The sequence below is a fragment of the Physeter macrocephalus genome, chromosome 5 (assembly GCF_002837175.3).
Source record: "Physeter macrocephalus isolate SW-GA chromosome 5, ASM283717v5, whole genome shotgun sequence".
NCBI classification, from domain to species: domain Eukaryota; kingdom Metazoa; phylum Chordata; class Mammalia; order Artiodactyla; family Physeteridae; genus Physeter; species Physeter macrocephalus.
Window position 1 is genome coordinate 66,992,329 of NC_041218.1, and position 26,716 is coordinate 67,019,044.

At 35.2% G+C, this 26,716-nt stretch overlaps 1 long non-coding RNA gene across 1 annotated transcript in view; it reads right to left on the reverse strand.

The window, feature by feature from the left end:
- Positions 1–26,716, reverse strand: part of LOC129392139 (uncharacterized) — a 215,771-nt gene that overhangs the window by 19,468 nt on the left and 169,587 nt on the right. The window contains exon 3 of the long non-coding RNA XR_008617422.1: positions 13,497–13,576. This is a non-coding gene — a long non-coding RNA (uncharacterized lncRNA). The remainder of the gene's footprint in view (positions 1–13,496; positions 13,577–26,716) is intronic.

Consider the following 26,716-nt stretch of genomic DNA (forward strand, 5'->3'; position numbering starts at 1 on the left):
AACACCATACACAAAAAAAAACTCAAAATGGATTAAAGACCTAAATGTAAGGCCAGACACTATAAAACTCTTAGAGGAAAACATAGGCAGAACACTCTATGACATACATCACAGCAAGATCCTTTCTGACCCACCACTAGAGAAATGGAAATAAAAACAAAAATAAACAAATGGGACCTAATGAAACTTAAAAGCTTTTGCACAGCAAAGGAAACCATAAACAAGATGAAAAGACAACCCTCAGAATGGGAGAAAATGTTTGCAAATGAAGCAACTGACAAAGGATTAATCTCCAAAATATACAAGCAGCTCATGCAGCTCAATAACAAAAAAACAAACAACCCAATCCAAAAATGGGCAGAAGACCTAAGTAGACATTTCTCCAAAGAAGATATACAGATTGCCAACAAACACATGAAAGAACGCTCAACATCATTAATCATTAGTGAAATGCAAATCAAAACTACAATGAGGTACCACCTCTCACCGGTCAGAATGGCCATCCTCAAAAATTCTACAAACAATAAATGCTGGAGAGGGTGTGGAGAAAAGGGAACCTCTTGCACTGTTGGAGGGAATGTAAATTGATACAGCCACTATGGAGAACAGTATGGAGGTTCCTTAAAAAACTAAAAACAGAACTACCATACAACCCAGCAATCCCACTACTGGGCATATACCCTGAGAAAACCATAATTCAAAAAGAGTCATGTACCACAATGTTCATTGCAGCTCTATTTACAATAGCCAGGACATGGAAGCAACCTAAGTGTCCATCAACAGATGAATGGATAAAGAAGATGTGGCACATATATACAATGGAATATTACTCAGCCATAAAAAGAAATGAAACTGAGTTATTTGTAATGAGGTGGATAGACCTGGAGTCTGTCATACAGAGTGAAGTAAGTCAGAAGGAGAAAAACAAATACCGTATGCTAACACATATATATGGAATCTAAGAAAAAAAAATGTCATGAAGAGATTAGTGGTAGGACAGGAATAAAACACAGACCTACTAGAGCATGGACTTGAGGACATGGGGAGGGGGAAGGGTAAGCTGTGACGAAGTGAGAGAGTGGCAGGGACATATATGCACTACCAAATGTAAATTAGATAGCTAGTGGGAAGCTGCCGCATAGCACAGGGAGATCACCTCTGTGCTTTGTGACCACGAGAGGGGTGGGATAGGAAGGGTGGGAGGGAGGGAGACGCAAGAGGGAAGAGATATGGGAACATATGTATATGTATAACTGATTCACTTTGTTATAAAGCAAAAACTAACACGCCATTGTAAAGCAATTATACTCCAATAAAGATGTTAAAAAAGAAAAAAGAAAGAAAACAACAATGAACTAGCATATAAAATAATTATATGTTCACATACCTATACTTTCTGTTACTAGAACCTCCTTGAGAACAGGGACCACATTAGTTGTTTCCCCATTACCTTGCACAGTACATTGTATATAATAGATCCTTATCAATATTTCTTGAGTTTAACTATTTTACCAACAGGTAAAGATATTTGCTTAAAGAAGAAATATTTGACGTGTCACTCAAAACATATTAAAAACAATATGATATAAGGAAACAGAAAGGAGAAGTGCTAAATTTTTGCTTACGCTAACTGCCCAGTTCTCATTAGGCCATGGGTACATGGGCCTCCACTTATTTTCATATCTCCTTTAAGCCCTGGAGATAACAGAACAGTGATCATGGCAACCAAGCAAACCATATGGGAACCAGCAGACCACAGCTTAATTAGCACTGAAAATTTATGCCAGTAGTGTCAGTTTCTATTTTTATATTACTTCATCTTCAGGACCTCTAAGTTTTAATAAAATTGGCCGTTTTGCCTTTGCATTTATATTTACTTAAAATATAAATGTTAGATAAAGGCACAATTATATTTATCAAAGAAATTTAAGATAAAAGCTTGCTATAATAACAACGAAAAATTTGTTAAACCCTACCTTCCAAAAAGTCACTTTATCATTAATATGATTTAAATATTATTTACTACTGAAAGTAAATTTTTTATTTAAACAACCCACACTGGTTTTATTTAAACAAAGCACCTGTAGCAAATTCCAATAATAAATATTCAAAATTAAGATGTTAAATAAGGCCTTGACTTTCTATACTTTGCATCAGAGTGTATCAACTTTACAAATTTTAGGGAGACAGTATCTCTGTGTTGAATAATTTGATAATATACTTGGTAAAGGAGTGACTGATTTGAAAACAGAGTTGAAAGCCAAACTTTGGTTATCTGAATCGCAGTTCAGCATGTTTTTTCTAGACTAGGAGGCAAGTGAAATCTCAGAAGAGCTAGATTCAATTTACTTAGCTACCATTTATATCTAAGTTTCATTCATTTGAAATACTATATAAACTCCTAAAACTCATTTAAACATTATCTTCATTTCAATGCCTATAAATAACAATTTAATTTAAAAAAGAGATAATCATGAGTATTTTAATTTTTTCTGCATCTTTCAACCTAACCTAACCACTATACTGAAATAAAAAAAGAAATTGCCGGGCTTCCCTGGTGGCGCAGTGGTTGAGAATCCGCCTGTCGATGCAGGGTACACGGGTTCGTGCTCCGGTCCGGGAAGATCCCACATGCCGCGGAGCGGCTAGGCCCGTGAGCCATAGACGCTGAGCCTGCGCGTCCGGAGCCTGTGCTCCGCAACGGGAGAGGCCACAACAGTGAGAGGCCCGCGTACCACAAAAAAAAAAAAAAAAAAAAAAAGAAATTGCCAATTTCTGATCACATAAATTTAATCAGTACTTAATAGCTTGGAATTTGTATTATTCTAATTAAAGTAACAAACAAGAAAATTTTTTTAAACGCTTGTATTTTTGTTGGGTTTTTTTTTCTCCTCCCTAAAATTCCTTGCTGTACCATCTGGCCTAGAAAGCTTGCAAATATTGCTGTCTGGACAGAGCTATGACCAAGTACCCAGAGGTAAAAGCCCAAAACATTAACAGTCTTCAATAATTCACTGCTCAAACCACCAGCCTGCCATTACTATATATTTTACCTTTAATGCATCAACTATCATATTAGTCATGTTGACTTTTAAACCTAGCTTAAATATTTTATATAATATTTATGTAAAGGTTTTGTTTGAAAAGTTGTAATAAAGATGTCTGCATGGGAAAAAAAAACAGAAAAATATTATAAAGCCAGCTAACATGGTGAAAAGAAAGTGGATGTTAGCAGCACTGAAGTGACATTTATAGATTTGTATAATAAATTTGGTTATTACCAAATAAATTACCTGAAACAAACTGATAAAGCTTGAGTTAATTCAATATCAAAAAATCTACATTTTCCTAGGTTTGTCTTTAAAATATCCTCCTGAAATCACAGTAATGATTACAAATATCTAAAGAGTAAGCAATTAGCAATATAACAGAATATTATAATGGAATTTATTGACTTTGATGATGTGAAATGAATACTAACAATAATAAGTGGAAAGCAAATGAAAATAGTATAATAGCCACAAGAAAAAACTCAGTTTTAAATTTAGGGTTTCTGAAACAGATTTTGGACTTCTCCATATTTGAAAGCAAGAAATTTACCTAAAAGCATGCTGTGATTTCTATTGACCTGGCACTACTGGAGTTTGCCACACTTTATCCTGTCACTTAATTTCACTTTTGACACTTGGTTCTTCAAGGCACAAATTCCTGGAGTGAAGGGCACCTGCAATGGCTTCCTTCGCTCAAGGAAGAAATCTTTGGGAGTGGGCCCCTAATGGCAATCTGGACAGCTGCTTCCATTCTACAATATTTTCACACAGACAACAAAAAGAGTTAAAGGGAACCAAAGTGACAAATACAGGTCCCAACAGATCCCTAGGTACTTAGAAAGAAGTTTTAATGACCAAACACAAAACATAAAGTACACAACTGCTTCAAGAAGTGGGCCCGGGTGGGTAATGTACCTTTAGATGTAAACTGATAGTGTGATGAATGTTTTGAATTATATTTTGCACCTGTCTTTAATTTCTTTGCTATCACTGGCTTTCTGATTATATAGAACACATCATGGGAGGAAGATTTAACAGAAGTGAATTGGAATGGGGAAATTAATATATTTTCAGTTTACATATAAAAAATACAAGTAATAAAAGAGGTAGTGCCAATACAACAAGTTTATGATGCTTTCTAAAGTTCACAATAAGCTATGTGAAATCTGCAAAATAAGAAAATAGCAGTCATACTCAGTTAAGCATATGAAAGTTCAAAAGAATAGATGTCCTTCTCAGCAGGGACTAACAAGGAATTACCTTGAAAATTAAAATCTCTTCACTATGAAATCTATTTATTGTCTAGCCTCTCGAGGTCAGATAAAAATTGGGGTGGATTGTTCAACACAGATAGTAGGTTAAATTAGCAAACTGCTTTCATGGTTATTTGGCAAAAGACTGATTTGATTTACCCTACAGTCAATCTAGAAATTAGATTTTCTATTCAAGAAGAAATCTGCTCTTTGGGAGAAAGACTATCTCAGCCCTCTGCTTACTCTGCATTTTGTCTGTGGAAGAATATTTTCATATTCAAGTTTTCTTTTACCACCTGTAGGCTGATAACACTCAGCTCTGCCTCTCCCCCACCCATATCTCTCCAGAGCTCATCTCATGGGCAATGATGGTGAATAAAACTGAAAACTGATTTTAATTGAATTGTTCAATAAATATAAAAAACAAATTAGAGCTAATAATGATTACCTTTACCATCATCTCCTTTAACAATATACATGTAATAAAATAGAATATAAGGGAAAGAATACACACTAGTAAATATGAGAAAGAATTTTCCCATTAGAAATGCTAACAAAGATCTAAAAAGTAAAAATACTTAAGATCTAGATGATAGCATAATCCCCTCATATCTGTGGTTTTGTTTTCCATAGTTTCCATCAATCAGAGGCAACTGCAATCCAAAAATATTAAATAGAAAATTCAGGAAATAAACAATGCAGAAGCTTTAATTGCACACCATGCTGAGAAGCGTGATGAAATCACTCACCATCCCACTCTGTCCCACCTGGAACGTAAACCATCCTTTGTCCAGAATGCCCATGCTGTAAAAACTACTCACCCGTTACCCACGTGGTAGCTGTCTTGGTTGTCAGATCAACTGTCTCAGTATCATAGCGCTTGTGTTCAAGTAACTTTTATTTTACTTAATAATGGCCCCAAAGTGCAAGAGTGGTGATGTTGGCAATTCAGATATTCTCTTACTGTGCTTGATTTATAAATTAAACTTTATCATGTGTATGTATGTATAGGGAAAAAAAAAAAGGTCTATATAGGGTTTGATACTCTCCCTGGTGTCAGTCATGCACTGGGGGTCTTGGGAAGTAACCCCTACAGATAAGGGGGAACTATGGTAGTATCTTTCTCTTTAGAGGATGTAAATGTTTCTGCCAGGGATCTAGGGAACCGGACTTTCCAAATAATCTTAATCAGAGACTAAGAAGACTAGTTGAGCTTCAGTCTTAGTGATGGATAATCTATTTCTTTCTCATTTTTATTCCTAGGGAGTGATCCTTTCGGTTCCCAACTCAAAGCTCAGCTTTACCAGGGCTGTTCCTTCTTGGAAGCACATCTGTATTTAATATTTTTTTCCATTCATTATACAAATTCATTCTTTCTTGAATATTTATCATACTATGTTATTTTGTCTTAAGTATGCAAATCATGAGTTGAACAGACTTAGAAATTATTATTATCCAGAGATATTTTTTGTAAGAAGTTTAAGCTATTCACATATATATTTACTACTATTGTGCTTCCAATGTTTTATTTCTCTCACATATGATTTTTTAAAATTTTTATCCATTGTTAAAGGTATATTATCTTTTAAATTATATAACTGCTAATTTTTAAAGTTTCTCAAAATGAGATTCCTTCAAATTCAATCCTTAAAATATTAACCTTAATGTCACCTCCCTCAAGTGGCAGGGCCAGGGCATCCCAGTTCGGTGTCATGGGGCCCAGAAGGCATTGAGCAAAGTTTTATTCTTTCCAAGCTTAATTAATGTTTTGGGATTTTGAAGTCAATTTACTGTTATACTATGCTTTATGCATTATTTCTTTTTCACAAAAATAGTTTTAAATAACTTCATGAAATTTTGGGACTAGAGATTCTGTTTCCATTATTTCCCCATTTTTGAACAGATTATTTTTTCTTAGACCTCAGTTTTTAAAACAGGGCTTGCCTATCTGAAAATGTCAATGTTACTTTCTTTATTCTTTTCAAACCTTTTCACTAAAAACTACATACATAACTCTATCATTTCCTGGCACTTAACAGTGCACAAGAGAAGTCAGATAACAGCCTGGTTTTCCTTTGTAGGTTAACATGTTTACTTCTTTGAATCACATAGAAATTTTCTTAATCATTTTGGTTAAGAAATGTGGGTGTAACTTCTCAGTTTGAAGCATTTTTTTATTGACTGTCTAAGACAGAGGTTGCTTTTGATCCACATATAAAGATGTTTCTTCATCCCAACAGAGTTTTATTCTTTCCTTTGATTATATTTTGTTTGTTTTTACTAAGTCCCTCTTCAGTAACACTACACATCCATATAATGTCTTCTATTCTCTGTCTTCCACGTCAGTCATTTTTCATCTCCGGCATTCTTTGCAGTTTGGGATAGCTTCTCTTGGTTGCTTGTGTTCCATTTTACAAATTGATTTCTATTGCATCAGTCTTACTTTTAACTTCTTCCAGGGTGGATTCTATATCTGGTACTGGGTTTTTGTTTCTTCTTCCTTGACTTTGTCTCCCTTTCTCATTCTCATTTTTGTCATCCTATATACCCTTTATACATTTTTATCTCCACCCCAAGAGGGCAAGATTTATTGTACTCTATTAAAAGTAACAAACTGATCCTTACTTTTTCTTTTTCAGGCACTTATAATGAAGTATATGTTTCTTTTGAGCTTTTCAGACATCATCTCTTTTTCCTTGTTCAGTAGTAATTTGCAAAGCATGCTATATTCTTTTCCTCTCTTTATTCATGCCCCAGAAATGGTGTTGGCTCATTCATTACTGAAAAACATCAAGGACTTTACTTACCTCATGAAGTAATCTCAAGAGTTATAAAGGGATAAGTGTCAAGTTCCCTGTTTTATTTGTGCTCTAAGTTTCTGCAACAAGATACAGATTTTGGAAGAAAGGAATGAGAAAGCAGATCATTGCTTTTCATCAGGTATTTTGTTTCATAAAAAATTAACCAAGCTTGGGGGGAGTGGTCAAGATGGTGGTGTAGGAAAACCCTGAACTCAACTCCTCCCATAGGCACACCAAAATTACAACTATTTACAGAGAAACTGTTTGTAAGAAAGACCAGAAAAGATCTCCTACAGCTAAAGATATGAAGAAGGAACCACAATGAGACAGGTAAAACAGGTAGAGAAACAGTGTAGTTAGAACCCATACTCCCAAATGGGCAGCCCACAAACAGAAGGATAATTACAATTGCAGAGATTCTCCCCAAGAAGTGAGGGGTTCTAGCCCCACACTGGGCTTCCCAGCCTGGGGGTCCTGCACTGGGAAGATGAGCCCCTGAAATGTTTAGCTTTGAAGGTCAGTGAGCCTTACTTTCAGGAGAGCTAGACTCACCCACTAGCAGGTGAGCTGCCTTTAGACTCCCTGACCCAATAGCCTTCCCAGGACATGACTCTGTCCAATAGTGGGCCCAGGACCCAGTCCTGAACACCAGTGCTCCAGCACTAACCCTGAGACCACCAAGACCCAGCAGCCAAAGACCATAGGGCCCAGCAATGGGCCAGCACTAGTCCCAGGACCGGCCTCACACACCAATGAACCAGCATTTTGCCCCAGAACCCTCCTGGGCCCTGTAGCTAGCCACTTCATGACCCAGTCCCCTGCCCACCAGCAGCTTCCCCACGAGGCAGAGCCTGGTAATCAACCAGACCAGAGGCCAGAAATGCCTACCAGACTTCCCAGAGTTGTTAGCCTGCCACAACACAAGGACCTACAAAGCTCTCATAAAGGGCAGCCTTAGAGCATATAGCTCTGGAGACTAGAGAAGAATGTATTGCTGGGACTCACAGGACATCTCCTACAAAAGGCCACCTTTCTAAGGTCAGGAAATGTAACCAACTTTTCCAATACACAGAAATTAAAACAGCAAGTTACACAAAACGAAGCAACAGAAAAATATGATCCAAACAAAGGAACAATATAAAAGCCCCAGAAGAACTAGGCGAAGTGGAGATAAGCAATCTACCCAATAAAGAGTTCAAGGTAATGATCATAAGGATGTTCAAAGAACTCAGGAGAAGATTGGATAAAAAGAACAGGAAGTTAGAAGTTTTTAATAAAGAACTAGAAAATATAAAGAAGAACCAGAGATGAAGAATACAATAAATGAAATAAAAAATGTACTAGAAGAAATCAACAGTAGACCAGGTGATACAGAGGAATGGATCCACAAGTTGGACGACAGAGTAGTGGAAATAACTGAAGCCAAGCAGAAAAAAAGAAAAAGAAATGAGAACAGTTTAAGATACTTCTATGACAATATCAAGCATAAAAGCATTTGCATTACTGGGGCCCCAGAAGCAAAAGAGTGAGAGAAAGGAACAAAGAACATATTTGAAGACATAATTTCATTATTTCTTCACAATGTGGTTTGGACTTTGCTTTTAAGGATCTTTCTTTTTTTACTAGAATAGCCAAGAACATGTTTCATTCCTTTGTCTTTTGCGTTAAGAAGAACGTAATAAGGGATATAAGTATTTCAGAAACTGTGTCTTATTTATAAATTATTGGCTGCGTTAATTATCTGCTGCACTAAGTAAAAAAGGAAGTTAGAATGTAATGTATCAATTTTTCGTTAATAAAGGAAAATTAGGTGTGCTTATAATTGTACGTGTGTAAAGAGTGACGTAGAATGGTACATGAGAACCGATTTCCTCAAAGAATTAAGGTTTTCAGTGTGTCAGGGAATAGGAGCTATTTTGCTTTACACATTTTTAGATTATTTAATTTGTGATAATTAATATGTTTTGAGTGCTTACAAGGATACATCATCATAAATATTTCTAAGAATACTGTAGAATTAATGTTTAATTCTAGAAAGAATTGTAGCATTGAACTTTAAACTTCATAATATATAGTTGACCTTAACATGATTCAGAGATTTAAAAGCATTTAGGTAATTAAAAATATCAAAGGTAATGGATTTTAAAAGTAGATCAGTACATTAATAGTCAAGTAAAACATGAAATCCATGTTAGCTAAAAATTCAATGAAAGTATGATAATAGACATAAAAAGATACTGATAAACATGTCTTAGTTCAGTAACCTAAATGAGAAAATGTGGCTGAAAGATCAGATTTACTAAAAAGAAAAAGAAATCATACTAGGATGAACTAAATCACACTAAATATGATTTAAAGAAGGGACAAGAACATGGAGACCAAGTTGCCCAGCTTTCGTCCAGCTTAGATTTAAAATGAATCAAAATATTTGACAAAATGTTTTTACTATTTGGTGAGAAATATAGAAAATTGAAATTGAAATCCTAATAAAATTGGTTCATAAATAAAAGGTAATTTCTACACAGCAATTTGCTAAATTTTATATGGAAGTTAGTAAGAAAGGCCTTAAACATAATATCCTTTGTACTCACTTATTTGAATAGGAAACTAGAGCAATGTTTTAACTTAGAGTCATCAAATGTTTAACACAAAACTGTCTTAGGTAATAATAAAATGAAGAAATATCTTTCCTAAGGGTGTTTAAATACATTTAATTTTTAAGTCTTATTAACAACACAGAAATAAAATAATGTATAAGGCTTGAAACAAGCAATCACTAATTATGAGCTATGCCAAAGCAATTAATAATTATCCATAGACCTCTTTGTCACATAATTCACCTGTCAGAAAAATTATTCAGATAGGTAAAATGTTTTTAATTAGGCAAGTATTAACCATAAAATAAACTTTGTCCATTAAAGAGCGATATCAGGGCTTCCCTGGTGGCGCAGTGGTTGAGAGTCCGCCTGCCGATAAAAAAAAAAAAAAAAAAAAAAAAAAAAAAAGACTGATATCATTGTATTACCTCTATACCTAGAATCCAGTAATTCAGTAAAAACTTGTGTGTGAATACTGATGATTAAAGTCTTTGCTCTAGGACAGACTATTTTCATTTAACAACGCATTTAAAATCTGTAGTCAAGTCTTAAACTATTTGAGGTATCCATGCATGGAAACAGCAAAACAAAGCCAAAGTACAGAGTCAATAGACCTGAAACAATGTGGGTGTCAAGAAGGTAAGGGAAAAAACAGTCCCTAACAATGATTTCCACATAACATAAAAAATTTAACATAAAATAATTGGGGCTAACTACGAATCACATTTCAAAGATTTCATATTTAGGTTATAATTTGTTATAATTTCATATTAGGTTATAAATGTGGGATGCCATTTAAGTTAATCAATGCTCTCTGGCCCAGGGCTTCACAAACTATCTGTGATGAAGGACTGATTTTTTTTCTATCCATTACAGATAGATAGATAAAGAGATAGACAAATAGACAGATAAATTGATATACAGACAGAAAGACAGATACGTAGATAGGAAAAAAACAGAAACAAAGAATAAGCTTGGTTTGAAATGGAAATGCAATGATTAAAGAAATGCTCAGATGAAACCAAAATTAATTACTACAGCATTGTTGTATGCCGTAAGAATATTAGAAATGCTAAACCTAGAATGAGATAATAACATTACAATTAGTTTCTGAACCATGTTTATGAAACGAGGACTAGCAAAGGAATAGGCCCACATTTGGGGCAAATAATACAATGCAGGTTTGACACACTGGCAGCTCCCACCCAAGACCCTGATAGACACTGCTAATTGATTATGCCACTTTTTAACCAATAAGTAGAGAAGCAGCTTCTCAGTCTTTCGCCATACAGCACAGCAGTCACTTGTAATTTTTTTTTTTTTTTTGCCATGGCTCACGGGCCCAGCCGCTCCGCGGCATGTGGGATCTTCCCGGACCGGGGCACGAACCCGTGTCCCCTGCGTCGGCAGGCGGACTCTCAACCACTGTACCACCAGGGAAGCCCAGTCACTTGTAATTGATTGGTGTTGATGTAAGACCGGTATGTCACGTAGAGAAATGAAAAACTATGACAAGAATAAAAAGACCTACTCAACTCTATTTTTTCCTGTCTTTATAATTAAACACATGTACATGACAGCATGTAACAAACTTGCTTAAGTGAAAATGTATAATGCAATAACCAAGCTATTATGAATGAACACATAGCTCCAAGCCAAACAAATCATATTCCAGGATACTGTAATAATGCAGAAATGTGGTTATGAATACATGAAAATCAACTTGAGACTGGAGCAGGCAGGGAAGGTTAAGCACGGTATGGACCTGGAGTCCCTATTTAAATAGACTGAAAAGAGCTACGTATTCCATATATGTCACAAAGCAATAAGAGGATATGAAGAGAGAAAGAAAAAGAACTTTCAGGAAGATTTTGAGCAAACCAGTATGCAGCAAAAGATATAAATAGGAAAGTTCTTGGGATGAAAAGCCAAAATGCAGGTTAGGGTCTGGTTCTGAGAATCTTCCTTGTTCCCTAGTTCTTTTCAGGCCTAACCCCTATAATGAACAAATTTTGCGCATCGTTTCCTATTTTTTGAAACATTTTCTCACTGGCATAAGGAACCTTAATGTGACTTTTTTCAATTATGAAAAGCCAAGGACACGGGGACACAGTTTACCAATTTGCTTTATATTGAATTTCTCTTAAAATTACTCACATATTTTCTCATATATTGATACACGTTTTAAGAACTTAAATAAGAAGTTCCAAAGAGATATTATACACACTGGATCCTATATATATTATGAAGTTATACTTTATATATATACACTATATACATACTTTATATATATATATATATATATATATATATAATATATTACACACACACACACCGTGTTTACTAATAGAAAGGCTTGATATTGTTAAATTGTAAGTTCTCCTGAAATGGATTTGTAGGTTCAAGACAATCCTATCCAAAAATGCAGCAGGCTTTTATTTTTAGAAATTGTCAGGCTTATTCTAAAATATATAAGGAAATACTAAGTATCTAGAAGAGATAAACCAAATCTTAAAAAAAAAAAAAAAGACAGAGGTCTTAACACTACTTGATTGCAAAAATTTCTATAAATCTACAGTAATCTTCACTGCCTGAGACTGACAAAAGGCTAAGTTCAGTGACACCAAATAGAGAGTCCAGAAATGAACCCACGTATGCATGGCCATTTGACTGTGAAAACAGGTACCAGAGCAATTCAGTGGGAGAAATGACAGCCTTTTCAACAAGTGGTGCTAGAACTGGTTATCCCATAAGGAAAAATATAAATATTGAACCTTAGTTTTACCATATCCAAAAATTAACTCAGCATGAATTATAGACCTAAATGTAAAAGTTAAAATTATACAAATTCCCAAGGAAAACAGATGTATTTGCCACCCTGGAGTAGGCAAAGGTTTCTAAGGTAGGTTATAAGAAGTACACACTAAAAACACATAAGGTGAAAAATTGGATATCAAAATTTAAAACTCTCCTCTTTGAAAGACTATTTAGAAAATAAGGCATATCACACATAACAGAAATATTCTTAATATATTTCCTGCCAAAGAACAGGTAGACAAAATAATGAACTGAGAATTCAATAATAAAAAATAAACGCAAATCAAAATTATTTGACAATAATTGTAGACAAACTATTTGACCAGACCTTCCACAATAGACAAAAATGACAAATAAGCACATGAAAATTAGCTCAATATCATTGGTCATCAGAGAAATGCAAATTAAACCCCAAATGAGATTCCATTACATAACCATTAGAACTGTAAAATTTAAAGGACTCAAAAATTCCTTGTAACTTTTTACCTCAGCTGGGCAGCAATATAATGAAATAAACTTCTTAAGCTAACTTGATAAACTCAAAATCAATGCACGTTTTTTTGAGGCTTATATTATTGCGCTGGTTGTTCTCCACAACCTAGTGGAAAGCTCAGACAAAAATGCAAAATGACAGACACAACGCTGAGGAAAAAGGAAGTAAATCAACAAATATGTATAAGCCATAAAAAGTTAGGTTCCATCCGAATTAAACTCTTTTGTCTTTATTACAAAGAAACAGTTCAAAGTAAAATCACCTGAGCTCCTTGCACATGACTCACTACTCATTTTATACTACTTAGCGGTCAGAAGATGCTTTATCTAGCAAACAGTATCTTCCCTACCCCCTTCACTCCAATATAATAGTGGTCTTGGTTTTTCATACTTTTAAGCTACTCAGAAACTGTTATGAGAATTAAATGAGATGTACATGAAAGCATTAGGTAAACCACCAAGCGTTACTGCAGGGTCATCACTTACCATTAGTTGTGCCACCTCCATCTTCTCACTAAGCTGTAGCCGAGTCTGCAAGAAAAGCTCTGATAATTTTCTGGACCTGCCTAAAATAAAAAAAAATAAATAAATCTATCAGATGTTACAAACACAACTTTTATAGAACATGGAAAATGCTATCTTCTCACTTTTTATGTTAACATAATGTAATCCAGCCCTTAATAGTTGTTTAATTTAAATTTTCTCCTAACTATCCATCCAACATTCCCTCAGAGTCACCCAAACATAAGGGGTAAATATTTCTTTGAAGCAAAAACTGAAGAAGTTCAAATGGACACTCAAAATAACCACCTTTCAGGTAGGTACTGTTTTGTACCACTGCAATTTTCCTAGAAACTAAATGCTTTTGAATAGCCTTAAAATTACATGACCTGGGGCTTCCCTGGTGGCGCAGTGGTTGCGCGTCCGCCTGCTGATGCAGGGGAGCCGGGTTCGCGCCCCGGTCTGGGAGGATCCCACATGCCGCAGAGCGGCTGGGCCCGTGAGCCATGGCCGCTGGGCCTGCGCGTCCGGAGCCTGTGCTCCCCAACGGGAGAGGCCACAACAGGGGGAGGCCCGCATACCACAAAAAAAAAAAAAAAAAAAAAAAAAAATACATGACCTACTTTTTATATTTATTAAACATTTTTTAAAAAACTATATGGTCCTTGGGAATAACGTTACTCAGATATTTCTCTGCAAACTTCAGGAGTCCAGTCTACACTGATAACAGTAACAGTGTGAAGCAAAGCTACTTCTAAGGAAATGTCAGATAAGCAGATTAGAACAACTGGAAGAAAAGGGACTAAACAGTGAATTGGGAAATGATTAAAGAAAATAATTTACTGATCACAATATGTTCTGCTTCACCAGCTTAAGATAAAAATGTCCAAATTTTTTAACTTATTTTGTGACAATTTTAGACTCACATTTAAAAGTTTTGAAAACAGTACAGTTTACACCCCAAGAAGATCCTTTCACTCAGCTTCTCCTTATGTTAACATTTTAACCATAGGGTATTTGTCAAAACTAAGAAATTAACCTTGATATATTATTTTAACTAATATTTTGAACATACTGAGACCTTATTAATTTTTCCTCTCACATTATGTTTATGTTTCAGGATCCCATCCAGGATTCCACACAACATTTCGTTGGCAGGATTCATTAGTCTCCTCCTGTCTGTGATTTCTTCAGCCCTCCCCTGTCTCTCATGACACTTTTGAAGATTACTGATCAGTTACTTTTTTAGAATGTCCTCCAATTTAGAGTGTCTGATGTTTTCTCATGATTAGGCTCAGATTTTGCATTACAGGGAGAAATCATAGAGAGACACTATGTCCTTCTCAGTGCATTATAATAGCAAGTATATGAGGCCGGTATGTATTACTGGGATGTTGACCTCGACAACCTGGTTCAAGTGGTGCTTGCCAGGACTCTGCACTCTATAGCTGCTATCTTCCTTATTTAATTACTAAATAAACGTGTAGGAGGAGGACACTGGAGATGATGTAGATATTTCAGGCCTGTTTATTTTATACCTACTAGTTCTAACATCCATCTGCGGACCTTTACTATGGAGATTATTTATGTTTTCCTCTAATTGCACGATTCTATTTCCCTCTCCATTGTTGCTCCTCTGACAACGTCCCAGTGAGTTGTGGAGGGACACCTCATTACACCCTGGTGAGAATGGAAGTCCAAGCTCTTTAAGTGGTCTCCATTGACATAATGGGGGTCTTAGTTACTGGCTTTTGGAGATGAAAGTCCTGGCTCCCTACTTGACCTAGAGTGACACCACTCAAGTGGGAGGATTGGGGCATGTTGTTACAGAATAGTGAAAGTGGAAGAGGCGAAGGAGGGGACCACTAAAAAATAAATCTAAACAGAAACAAAACTAGTTTTTAAGTGACAAATATAAACTAGATAAAACATAACATCATAGGAAAACAAAACCTGTTAGGATGCATACCTGAAAGTACACTGTGCTCTAAATAAAACTGAAAATAAATCATGAGTGCTTATTTGAGACACCATAACAGAGACACTAAGTAAATTAAAAATAGAGAGTGCAAAAACACACTCTGGTTCATGAATTCATCATGTTCATAATAACAGTTCTCCCAAATGCCAAGAAAACTATTCTCAGTGTGTAAATGCAGCATTTATGCCAAAACAGCAGAAGCCCATCAGTGCCAAAACAATAGCAGCAGGGGCATTTGCAGCAACTGTATCCTTCCAGGCAGACAATGGAACTGAGTTAGCAGGAAAGGAAACATGCTTCAATGATGAAAGGAAGCTAGCCTAAGGACAGAATCTGAGAAACAATGCACCAGAAGAAGAATCCTACACAATCTAGGCCATCAGAAACTGGCACGTTTGATGTAAAAGGCACAGGAGAGGCAATAAGTCACAGTTTTCTGTTCTTTCACACTGATTTGCAAGAGATAAGGAATTATTAGAAAATTATCTAGTAGTACTTATTCTTCAAATTAGAAACTGTAAACCAGTAAGGAGTTTTAAAACACCAAACAGATGGTATAAAATCAGGTACAAGATGATTGCTACATAGAGAAATACTAATTAAAATGATAAAATTAATTTCACTTTTGTGTGGTTTAATAAGCCATTTAAAGATTTAGGTTGCTTGTACACTTCACATGAAAGTGCTTTCCATTTTATTTGTGTACCTTAATAAAATCTGGGTCTAGAAAACAAAATACAATTTCTAATAAAGCTGATATAATATATGCATCAGTAAATCAGATAAAATATACATTAGAATCTTAAATTTTCTTTATACTTTGTGAGTACCATCAATAGTTGAATGATTATAACATTACCTTTTACCACACCATTCAATTCTTTTCTACTGGGTTGGCCAAAAAGTGCCTTTGGTTTTTAAGTAAAAGTAAAAGACACATTTTTCATTTTCACCAAGAACTTTATTGAACAACGTATTTATGCTTCTGTTCCACTACCTTCTTCCATTTTTCAGGCAACTTCGTAATTCCATCTTCCCAAAACTTTTTATCTTTTTGAGCAAAGAACTGTTCCAAGTGCTTTTTACAGTCTTCCAGGGAACTGAAATTTTTTCCATTAAGAGAATTTTGTAAAGACCTAAATAAATGGAAATCCAAAGGTGCAATGTCTGGTGAATACGGCAGATGAATCAGAACTTCCCAGCCAAGCTGTAATACTTTTTGCCTGGTCATCAAAGAAACATGCTGTCTTGCGTTATCCTGATGGAAGATTATGGGTTTTCTGTTGACTAATTCTGGATGCTTTTCGCTGAGTGCTGCTTTCAGTGGGTCTAACTGGGAGCAGTACTTCTTGGAATTAATCATATGATTTTCCGGGAGGAGCTCATAATAGAGGACTCCCTTCCAATCTCACTATATATACAACATCACCTTCTTTGGATGAAGACCGGCCTTTGGTGTCATTAGTGGTGGTTCGTTTCACTTGCCCCACGATCTCTTCCATTTCACGTTATTGTACAGTATCTACTTTTCATCACCCATCACAATTTGTCATAAAAATGGAACATTTTTGTTATGTTTAAGTAGTGAGTCGCATGTGGAAATACGGTCAAGGTTTTTTTTGCTTAACTTATGTGGAACCCAAACATCAAAGCGATTCACATAACCAAGCTGGGGCAAATGATTTGCAACAGTTGATCTGGATATTTTGAGTATGTCGGCTATCTCCCATGTGGTATAACATTAATTGTTCTCCATGTCTTGATTTGATTGCTATCAACTTCGACTGGTCTACCTGACCGTGGAGCATCGTCCAGCGAGAAATCTCCAGCACAAAACTTCACAAACCACTTCTGACACATTCGATCAGTCACAGCACCTTCTCCATACACTGCACAAATCTTTTTTTTTGCATTTCGGTTGTGTTTTTACCTTTCTTGAAATAATAAAGCATAATATGTCAAAAATGTTGCTTTTTTCCTTCCATCTTCAATATTAAAATGGCTACACAAAAATTCACCAATTTTGATAGTTCTTTTTTTAAAATGCACACTGATATGACGGCTGTCACATACAATCTAACAAAACTGTTTCAAATGAAGTTAAAGACAACTAAGTGCTACTAGAACCATCTTACGGAAAAAACCAAACGAACCTTTTGGCCAATCCAATACATATATGTTACCTAACTGAACTAAAGACACAGAGTACTAAAAGAGACCATCTAAAAGGGTGTAATTCATCCTAGCATTCCTAGCCCCAAATAAGATTAGTCCTGAAGACTGACAAATAAAATTGTAAAAACCATATAAATATATAAAGCCAAAGGCTTTGGTGGGGGAGGGAGAGAAATGAAATTCTTATCTTCTGCTATTTTAATGCCCTTTCCATTTAAATTCTTAATTTTACATCAATGCTCAATAATAAACTCTTTCATTCAGTTAGCAGATACAGATATTGGAAAACCAATAAAAGAGAAATGTGAAAAACAGCTAATGGGTAATTCAAGAGTGGCTAAACTTTAGTTTCTTAGCCACTCTTATTGCTGTAAGTCCAACTTTCTTTGAGTTAAGACCTTACTAGTTTGCATTTAAGATTTATCAGTAATAATGGAAGTTCAAATGGACAGTAGGGAATTCCCAGAGAACAGATAAACATAAATATCTGCCACCTTTTCCAGCTATTCTGCCAAATAAGGATTTTTTTCTCTAAAATATATTTACTAAGGCTTTTCCAAGCCTGAAGTATAACATGGTTTCTACTCCTTGCGCCTTGGAAGAATTCCAAAACAAAACACTTTATAAAATTATATTCATGCTAAGTAACTTTTAGAAAAACAATATCATGATCAAAGTACTTATTATTAATGGAGAATATATTTAATTCCAAAACGTTTTTAATTTTCTTAACAAAAATCATAAGAGGAAAAAAATTTAACAAAAGGGTAAAAGTCCCAAGACCCTTGATATTCACTTCAATATTGTATTTTTTTCAAGAATATTTAAAAGATATGACAAAAGTCTAGGTTTCATAAATACAATGAGCTGAGATTACAGCATCAGTGAAAATATTATATAATAAATCATCTATTGGAATGGGTAGTAACGAGAAAATAAAATCCAATATCTGAATATTGAGGCTTTTAGGCTATCAATAAATTTCACCAAAACATTTTGTGATAACACTACTGTTTCTGTTTTAAACTGAAGAATCTGTGAAATTAAACAATTTCAGTATTTTATTTTCAAAGGTTATTAAGTTCAAGAGTGCTAAGAAAAGCCAGGAAGCCTCTCTCCAAATATGCCAAATGGCACCAATGCTCAAGCTATGAGTCAAACCAGAAATTCCCATTGTTAATTTCTACCTTAAATTCTGAAGAATTGATTTTCGATTAAATCATGTTCATTATAAAACTTTAAGCCGCAGCTGACAGACCTTCTATGATTGAATGCACAAAATAAAACATTAGCCATCTGTTAAAATCATCCTTCTACCTTTTAATGAAAAATTTTTATTAGTTGGTAGAATTTCTCTATTTTCCAGGAATAAAGGACACAAGAAACTTCCATTGTTCAAGCTGACAGGGCTGCCAGACAGAAGCCTCATCAGTCACTGAATTGCCCTTGAGCGGCACAGTTTTATGATATTTCTAAAGAGTCTGTTTGGACCTGAAAATGTTCTTCCACTTAAATACACTCTGGAAGTAGACACATTTTCTTTCTATTCTACTCTCAGGCAAAAAAAAAAAAAAAAAAGGTATTTTTCTTTACTGCCTTTGTTTTCCACACGCACATTCAATAAGCTGTTCTGTCAAGAGAAAGAGCAAAGGGCTCAATTCAATAAAAAATTGCAGTGATTATGCTATGCAATTTCGCTCCTGCTACTTTATCACAATTTGCCATTCAAGTGGACACTGCTGTGCTCCCGGCTTTAGAGGGGGGAAAGTCCATCAGGTGCTGCAAGGTCATTTTATACCAGAAAGACACAAGTCCAATTTGAGAGCGTGCCTACGTTAGATTGTCAGCAGTCCTCGTATCATAAGCCAAAATCATGACTTCATGCGACACAAAGCAACCAGAATGGATCATTATCAAATAATGCTTATTTACCTAAGAACTCTCAGGGTCTGAGTTAATCGCTGTTACCTAAGAAACTGCACAGTTCAGGCCTCAAAGGCACGACTTAACTAGTTAACTGCTCTTTATTACTGTTCCACCTCAAGGCCATTAAGGAGTGTGAAAAACTAGAAATGAGCTCAAACTTGGGAAGATGATTCGGTTGGTTTGTTGTGTACATAGACTTGAAAAGGAAAAAAATTTAAAAGTCTCTACAGTCCAGATGATCTAGGTCTCCTTTCAATTAGGGTATTTTTCTGGAAACTCTGTGACTTCAGAATTGATTTAATATTAACATAGTAAAGATTTCTGCAGACATTTTTGTATGTGTGCTAAAAGCTGCAGTATGCTTGTAGCTTTTATGGTTCAGTATAAGAGAATATTAAGATATTTTACATGTTTTTAATTCATAGTAAGTCATGAAAATCTGGTATGCATTTTACACTTACAGCACATCACTTCAGACTAATAGTTCAACTGCTCAACAGCCCCATTTGGCTAACTGCTACTACGAGAGACACACTGCTCTAGAATCTTACAGGTAAAGCCAGACATGTACAAAAATATATCAGACATATGCCAATATCTCTAAGGTGCTCATGGAATTCAAAAAAGGCAGAAAGTTTCTATCTGGACTGTCAAGGACAGTTCGTGACTACATTTGCTCTACTGTGATTAGCATCTATCTAGTCATGGTTTTAACAGCAAAGTATGTAAGAAACTGTATTTATTAGGGGCTTTACTTTGAGATTGGAAAATAAAGTGTATTTGAGGAAGAGAATGTATTTTTGGTGTGCTTGGAGGTGACTTTAAGAGGACAGTCAGTTATATAGAAGCTAGCTTGAATGCTTGTATTCCTTAATAAGTGAAACATAATGATGAATTGAACAGCAGTGATAGTGTCTGGGAAAAAAAGTGAGTACAGGGAAAAAAGCAGCATTGAACCTACAGAATTAGCAGGTCTTTGGAGCCCAAGCAAAAGTTCCCTACCAAAGTGATTCTGATATATCGACCCTGGAAAAGCAGGAAAATGAGATCACCAAAAAGGTTAGAAATGGCAAATTTCTAAAAGCAAGTTAATGAAAGAAAAATTAATGAAATAAGCCAAAAATAATAGAATTAGAGATCAGATATATTTAGTTGAGAAACAGGAAAATAAATAAGTGGATGTGATCTTCAACAAGATATTTCAGAATAGATATCATGACTAGATTGCAGAACTGAGAATTGTGCAGAAAGAAGTAGATGTTAGAAATATGAAAGTTGAGATAAATGAGAGATAAGATGTTGAGGGGAAAAAAACCAGCAGAACCATGAAGAATTTCACATGCAAAAGTCTACAAGGTTAGAAGAGAGGCAGAGACAAAGCAGAGAGATAAAAATCAAAATGCAGTTTATCTTGGAAGCTGTACTACTATGATGCCTCAGAGGTTATTCACAAAATCTAATTTGGAGACTTGCAAAAAACATGGTAAGGTAAGTGGCCCCCACTGCTACACACCCTCATAACATCATGAAGATATTCAATGAAACATTAAAAAATTTTCATATTGGAAAATATACAAAGATGCTTCATACTGTTACACTCTGAATCAGGTTTTATGATTTGAAAAACAAAACATTGAAGAATTCCATTTACTGCCTGAAGGAGGTTGGGCCATATAAAATGAATTTTGGTAGAATTAAACTCTAGAAATTTTTTTTTTGCACGTATTCCATTACCTAACTTACTCCCAAAAAATACAGATTGAGGCTGGAGGAGCAAAGGATAAGAAATATGATTTTAGGGACTTCCCTGGTGGCGCAGTGGATAAGACTCCACACTCCCAGTGCAGGGGGTCCAGGTTTGATCCTGGTCAGGGAACTAGAACCCACATGCATGCTGCTACTAAGAGTTCACATGCCGCAACTAAGGAGCCCACCTGCTGCAACTAAGACCTGGTGCAACCAAATAAATAAATATTTTTTTAAAAAAAGAAATACGATTTTAGTTGAGAAGGTATAGACCAAGGAGAATCCTATTTAAAGCTAGAATGTGACTGAGAGCTGTGTTAATTAAGCTGATCCCCACTGTGTAGCTGAGAAGATTTGACCTGCACAAAAGTAGGCTTGAAATTGGAAGAGTGTCAATTAACCACACTTTCTGAGAAACACGGTGTCTGCACAGTTCTTCCCTCATAGATGATGATAAAGCTATCGAAAAATGCAAATGAAAACCCTGCAATACTTGCAGAAAAAAGGCATCAAGAATAGTAGCTGGGGCTTCCCTGGTGGCGCAGTGGTTGAGGGTCCGCCTGCCGATGCAGGGGACACGGGTTCGTGCCCTGGTCCGGGAAGATCCCACATGCCATGGAGCGGCTGGGCCTGTGAGCCATGGCCGCTGAGCCTGTGCATCCGGAGCCTGTGCTCCGCAACGGGAGAGGCCACAACAGTGAGAGGCCCGCGTACCACAAAAAATAAATAAATAATAATTTTAAAAAAAATAAAAAACAAAGACTGGGTAAAATACAAAAAAACTTCCAAGATATCCAGTGATGTTGGGACAAAATGCCATCTTATACTTCTTGTGCGGCCATTAATTGTTTAAAACTTTGTTCGTACACCCAGGTAGTGAAATTGGGAGAGTTCTGATTTTTATATTATGTTTAGGTGAACTTCTACTCTTGAGATACGTTAAAACTTTTTATACACAACATATATTTGCTTACTAAATGAATTATAAAAGTGTACAATAATTTGTAGCTAACGCTAAGAGGATTAACAAGTGCAAAATTTCTGGTGAGTACCTCAACAGTAAGTATCAATATCACTTGAAATGGATGTTCCCTTTGTTCTTTACAGCAATGTTTAATTAGGATTTTATCATGGGATGAGAAAGATTCATTTTTTTTAAATGTTCCTGCTGACTTACTTATAATAGCAAATGTCTATCACCAATATTCTTCATTACAGTCTCTATTCTGCTGACCCCCTTCTAACATAAAGAACACAACAGGGCTTCCCTGGTGGCGCAGTGGTTGAGAGTCCGCCTGCCGATGCAGGGGACAGGGGTTCGTGCCCCGGTCCGGGAGGATCCCACATGCCGCGGAGCGGCTGGGCCCGTGAGCCATGGCCGCTGAGCCTGCACGTCCGGAGCCTGTGCTCCGCAACGGGAGAGGCCACAACAGTGAGAGGCCCGCGTATCACAAAAAAAAAAAAAAAAAAAAAAGAAGAAGAAGAAGAAGAACACTACAGAAGAGATGGTGTGTTCAACATATACGGATGTTCAAATATAGGGACTGGTTAAATAAACTGTGGATCATCTTTACGAATGAATAGTATGAATGCTTTAAAAATAATAATATCACAGAAGGTTATCAGTGGCATGGGAAATGTTTAATATATGTTAAACGAAAATTTTCTTAACAGTATATACTACATGATACCTTACTAAGGACACATACACCACAAGGCAAAAAGGGACTCTTTATATGTTGTTTAAGAATTCTCTATTTTCCAAATGTTCTACAATAATCATGTATCATAATTATGTAATGAGATAATTACAAAATAGAGTAATCCATAATTTGACTATACAATATATGTCACCACACAAACAATACTGGTATTAATAAATAAAATTGCTCATTTTCACATATAATAAAAAATCTATGGTTTAAAAAACATCAGCACTCACATAATATGGTACTCACTGTAATGAAATAACCCATAATGTGGTGTTGTGATCCACACAAATCAGCCACCAAAGTGACTGTTTCAGAATCTAAGCTTCAGCTAAATAAAAATGTAAGTGAATGTGTCACAAATAAGCAGGTATTTATATAGCACACTATACTGAAAGACTTCTCAAGCACTCTTTGTGTGGTATTTAAGTCTTTTTTCATCCTCTGTGTTTCAGTGAACATCCTGAAAAAATACACAGGATAAATATGTACATAATCCACTTTAACATCAGTTTGTTTTTAACAGTATCTGCCTCGTACCTTTATAACAGTAACAAAGACAAACAATATCATCACTTTAGGAAGAAAAATATATTCAGTTTTTTAAATATTTTGTTCTCTAATTCTTGAAATTTTAGGATTTAAAAGTAATTCAGTTTTTGATAAAATTTGTAGGAACCAATCAGAAGATAAATCTTCTTTAAAGCTTAACTGTTAAAATTTTGCCTGCCACTAGGCCATGCATAGTCTTTATGTATCAATTTTACTGGTTGACCCACTCATAAGTACTTGTATAAATAAAAATACAGTTTTTTTATATTTAACTTGGATACATTAATAAGTGCCTTCCAGAACATAAAATAATGCCATCCCTTTCCTTTATCCAATGCATCCTTTTCCTTTACTTAAGGGGTGGATGCCACCGTTTCAGATATTTCTTACTGTTATTATTTTAATTACCCAGGTCCTGTTCATACAAACTTGTGTATATAGAAAATCAATAAGCAAACAAGGAAAATAAAAAATAAAAAAATCATACGTTGATGCTTTTAGAGGGAGAATTTTTTACAAACTTACAAATCAACCAGCTGTTCAAATAAATAATGTATGCTGCAGCTGGCTCTTACATGGGCCTGAGTGTCCAAGAATAGCAGATGTCCCAGTTCTATAAATGTGCTAGTAGAAGGTGGTCCTAAATTGAGATGGAAACAAATGGTGATGCAAACCTACAAGTGAGCATTTGACTGTAGAAATGATTCAATACATATTTTTCTAAAAATTTCTGTAAACATCAGAGTAAAGTGCTTTTCAGCTAAAAGCTAGAAAAATATCCTATAGCCTCCAAAAGAGTGAATTGATCTCTACACTGATTTTTTGTTTTAGATAAGCTCTTTCTCCCCTATACTATGCAAGTGAATGTGGGTTTTTTTTTCAGTTTAGAAAAGTGTTTAGAACCTAAAGTGACAGTAATTCAGACAATTAACATGGATCTGTCTACAGTGACACTTACTTAGTGATTTAAAAGAAGACCTGTAGAGCCCATAACTGCTCTTAAGTAAATGCCAAGATGAAAAATCTCAAACCAAATAATGAAAATGTTAAAATATAATAGAAGTCCTGTTCTCAAGAATGTCCACCTAATGGGGAAAAGAGATGTGAACAAATAACAGTATTTCAACTCCAATGAGTGAAGGGTGCATACGAAACAACAGTAGCACAGATGAGTAATGCCATGATGAGCACGACAGGAGGCCAGAGACAGTTCTCATAAAGAAGATGCCTATAAAATTGGTTTCAATTCTTTATAGACACGCCCTGAGTAAGGAACATAATGGAAGGGCGAGTATTCTAGGCAAAAGGTAAAACATGTACAAGATCAGGTATATGTGAATGAACATAGTAAATAGGTTTGGAATGACTGAAATATAAAGTAGAAAGTGGAAGCAACAGTCTGGGAAGGAAGAAAGGGGAGGTCATGAATGATCTTGTAGGCGATACTCAGAGTTTAGCTTTTATCCTATAAGCAATGGAAATCTACTTAAATTTTCTTGAGAGAAACAACAACATATATTGGATTTTTCACAATACGAAGGTAAAATTCCTTCATTTCACTGTAGTTAGAATGAAATAGAGTGAACACACTGGAGGGGTAGATGGGAAGACACTGAAGCCATCCATATGAGAAAAGATGACACTGTGAGCTAATGCAGTGAGGATGGAGGCCATTTCCTAGTCAAAGACAAAGTATGCTTCCTTAGGGACCTGAAATAAGATCCAAACACTTGGTTTGAGCATTAACTTTCTCATAAATTTGAACCAATCTTCCATTTTAACCTATTATCCTATCCCCAACCATATTCACTACACTGGATCAATGTTCCAAAACAAGACCTAGTCTTCCCCATCCATCTATCTCCTAAACTCATCTTTATCCAGCTAAGTTAATTACAGCTCTTGGATGCCTTTCAAATCACTTTGGTTTCATCCCCGGTAATACCTAGAAAAATATCTTCCACATGGTAGTTTCAATAAATGTTTGGAGAATTTAACTGACTCTCTTGCCTCTCAGAACAGTTGACTTGTTTATCCAACATAAAACTGCTGGTTCATGGCAAAGTCAGAGGTATAATTTAATCTAAGACTTTTGAGTTCTCAGCCTACTTCTTTCTTGATCATACCATGAGACTTGTAACCGTCAAACTGCCTCTACCTAGATGTTCCTCTAGCATTATAAACTCAATAGTCTTATCCAAATTAACTAACTTCAACTATTTCCTATCTTCCAGCTCTTGCCAATATCTGTTAATTAAATTACCAATGGCACAGTCATCTAGATTTAACACTTCAAAGTCAGCTGAAATTCATCCACCACAACAGGACTTCAATTACTCCTCAAGTTCTGTCAATTTCAGGTCTGCAACGCTTCTTTGCTCCATTTCACTCTACCTGGACTTTGGAATAAGATCCTAACTGTTCTCCCCACTGCCATTAAACCCCTTCTTCATCCAATTTATTCTATAGATCAAAACAAATTAATCTTCATAAAGTACAATGCTGACCATGCCACTGCAATGATAAAACAAAGTTTTAATACTATTGAACACTATTTTAAAGTGTTTAGCTAATACAATTAGCTAAGAAAATTAAGTATTTGAAAGTGCATATTGAAAATGAAGAACATATATTTTCTTTGGAGATGATATTGAAAAAAATATCCTATTCTCAATAGTAATAATTTTTTTAATTATAAAATACCTAAAATTATAATATAAAAATGTCTTTATACTGAAAATAAACTTAATAAAAATAAACTACATAAAATTATACAATAATGTTGGGAAATCAAAATAAGAATAAAAAGGCTTAAGTGGAGATAAACTCCCTTTTTCTGAAATTAATATAATTCCATGATTGATAATTAATATACAGTACAATTTTAATGTTTCCTATTATTGTTTTTTTATTGTTTTTGCTTTGGGAACCAGAAAATAATCTAAAAATGAACAGAGAACATATGTCCCAAAAAAGCTGAGAAGTGTTCGGAAAAAAGTCAGTAGTATAAATAAAACATTCTACAGGCATAGTAGTTTACTACTGCTGTGTTTCAAATTACCACAACATAAGGTGCTCAAGACAATGTCCATTTATTACATTTCTTTAGGTCAGAA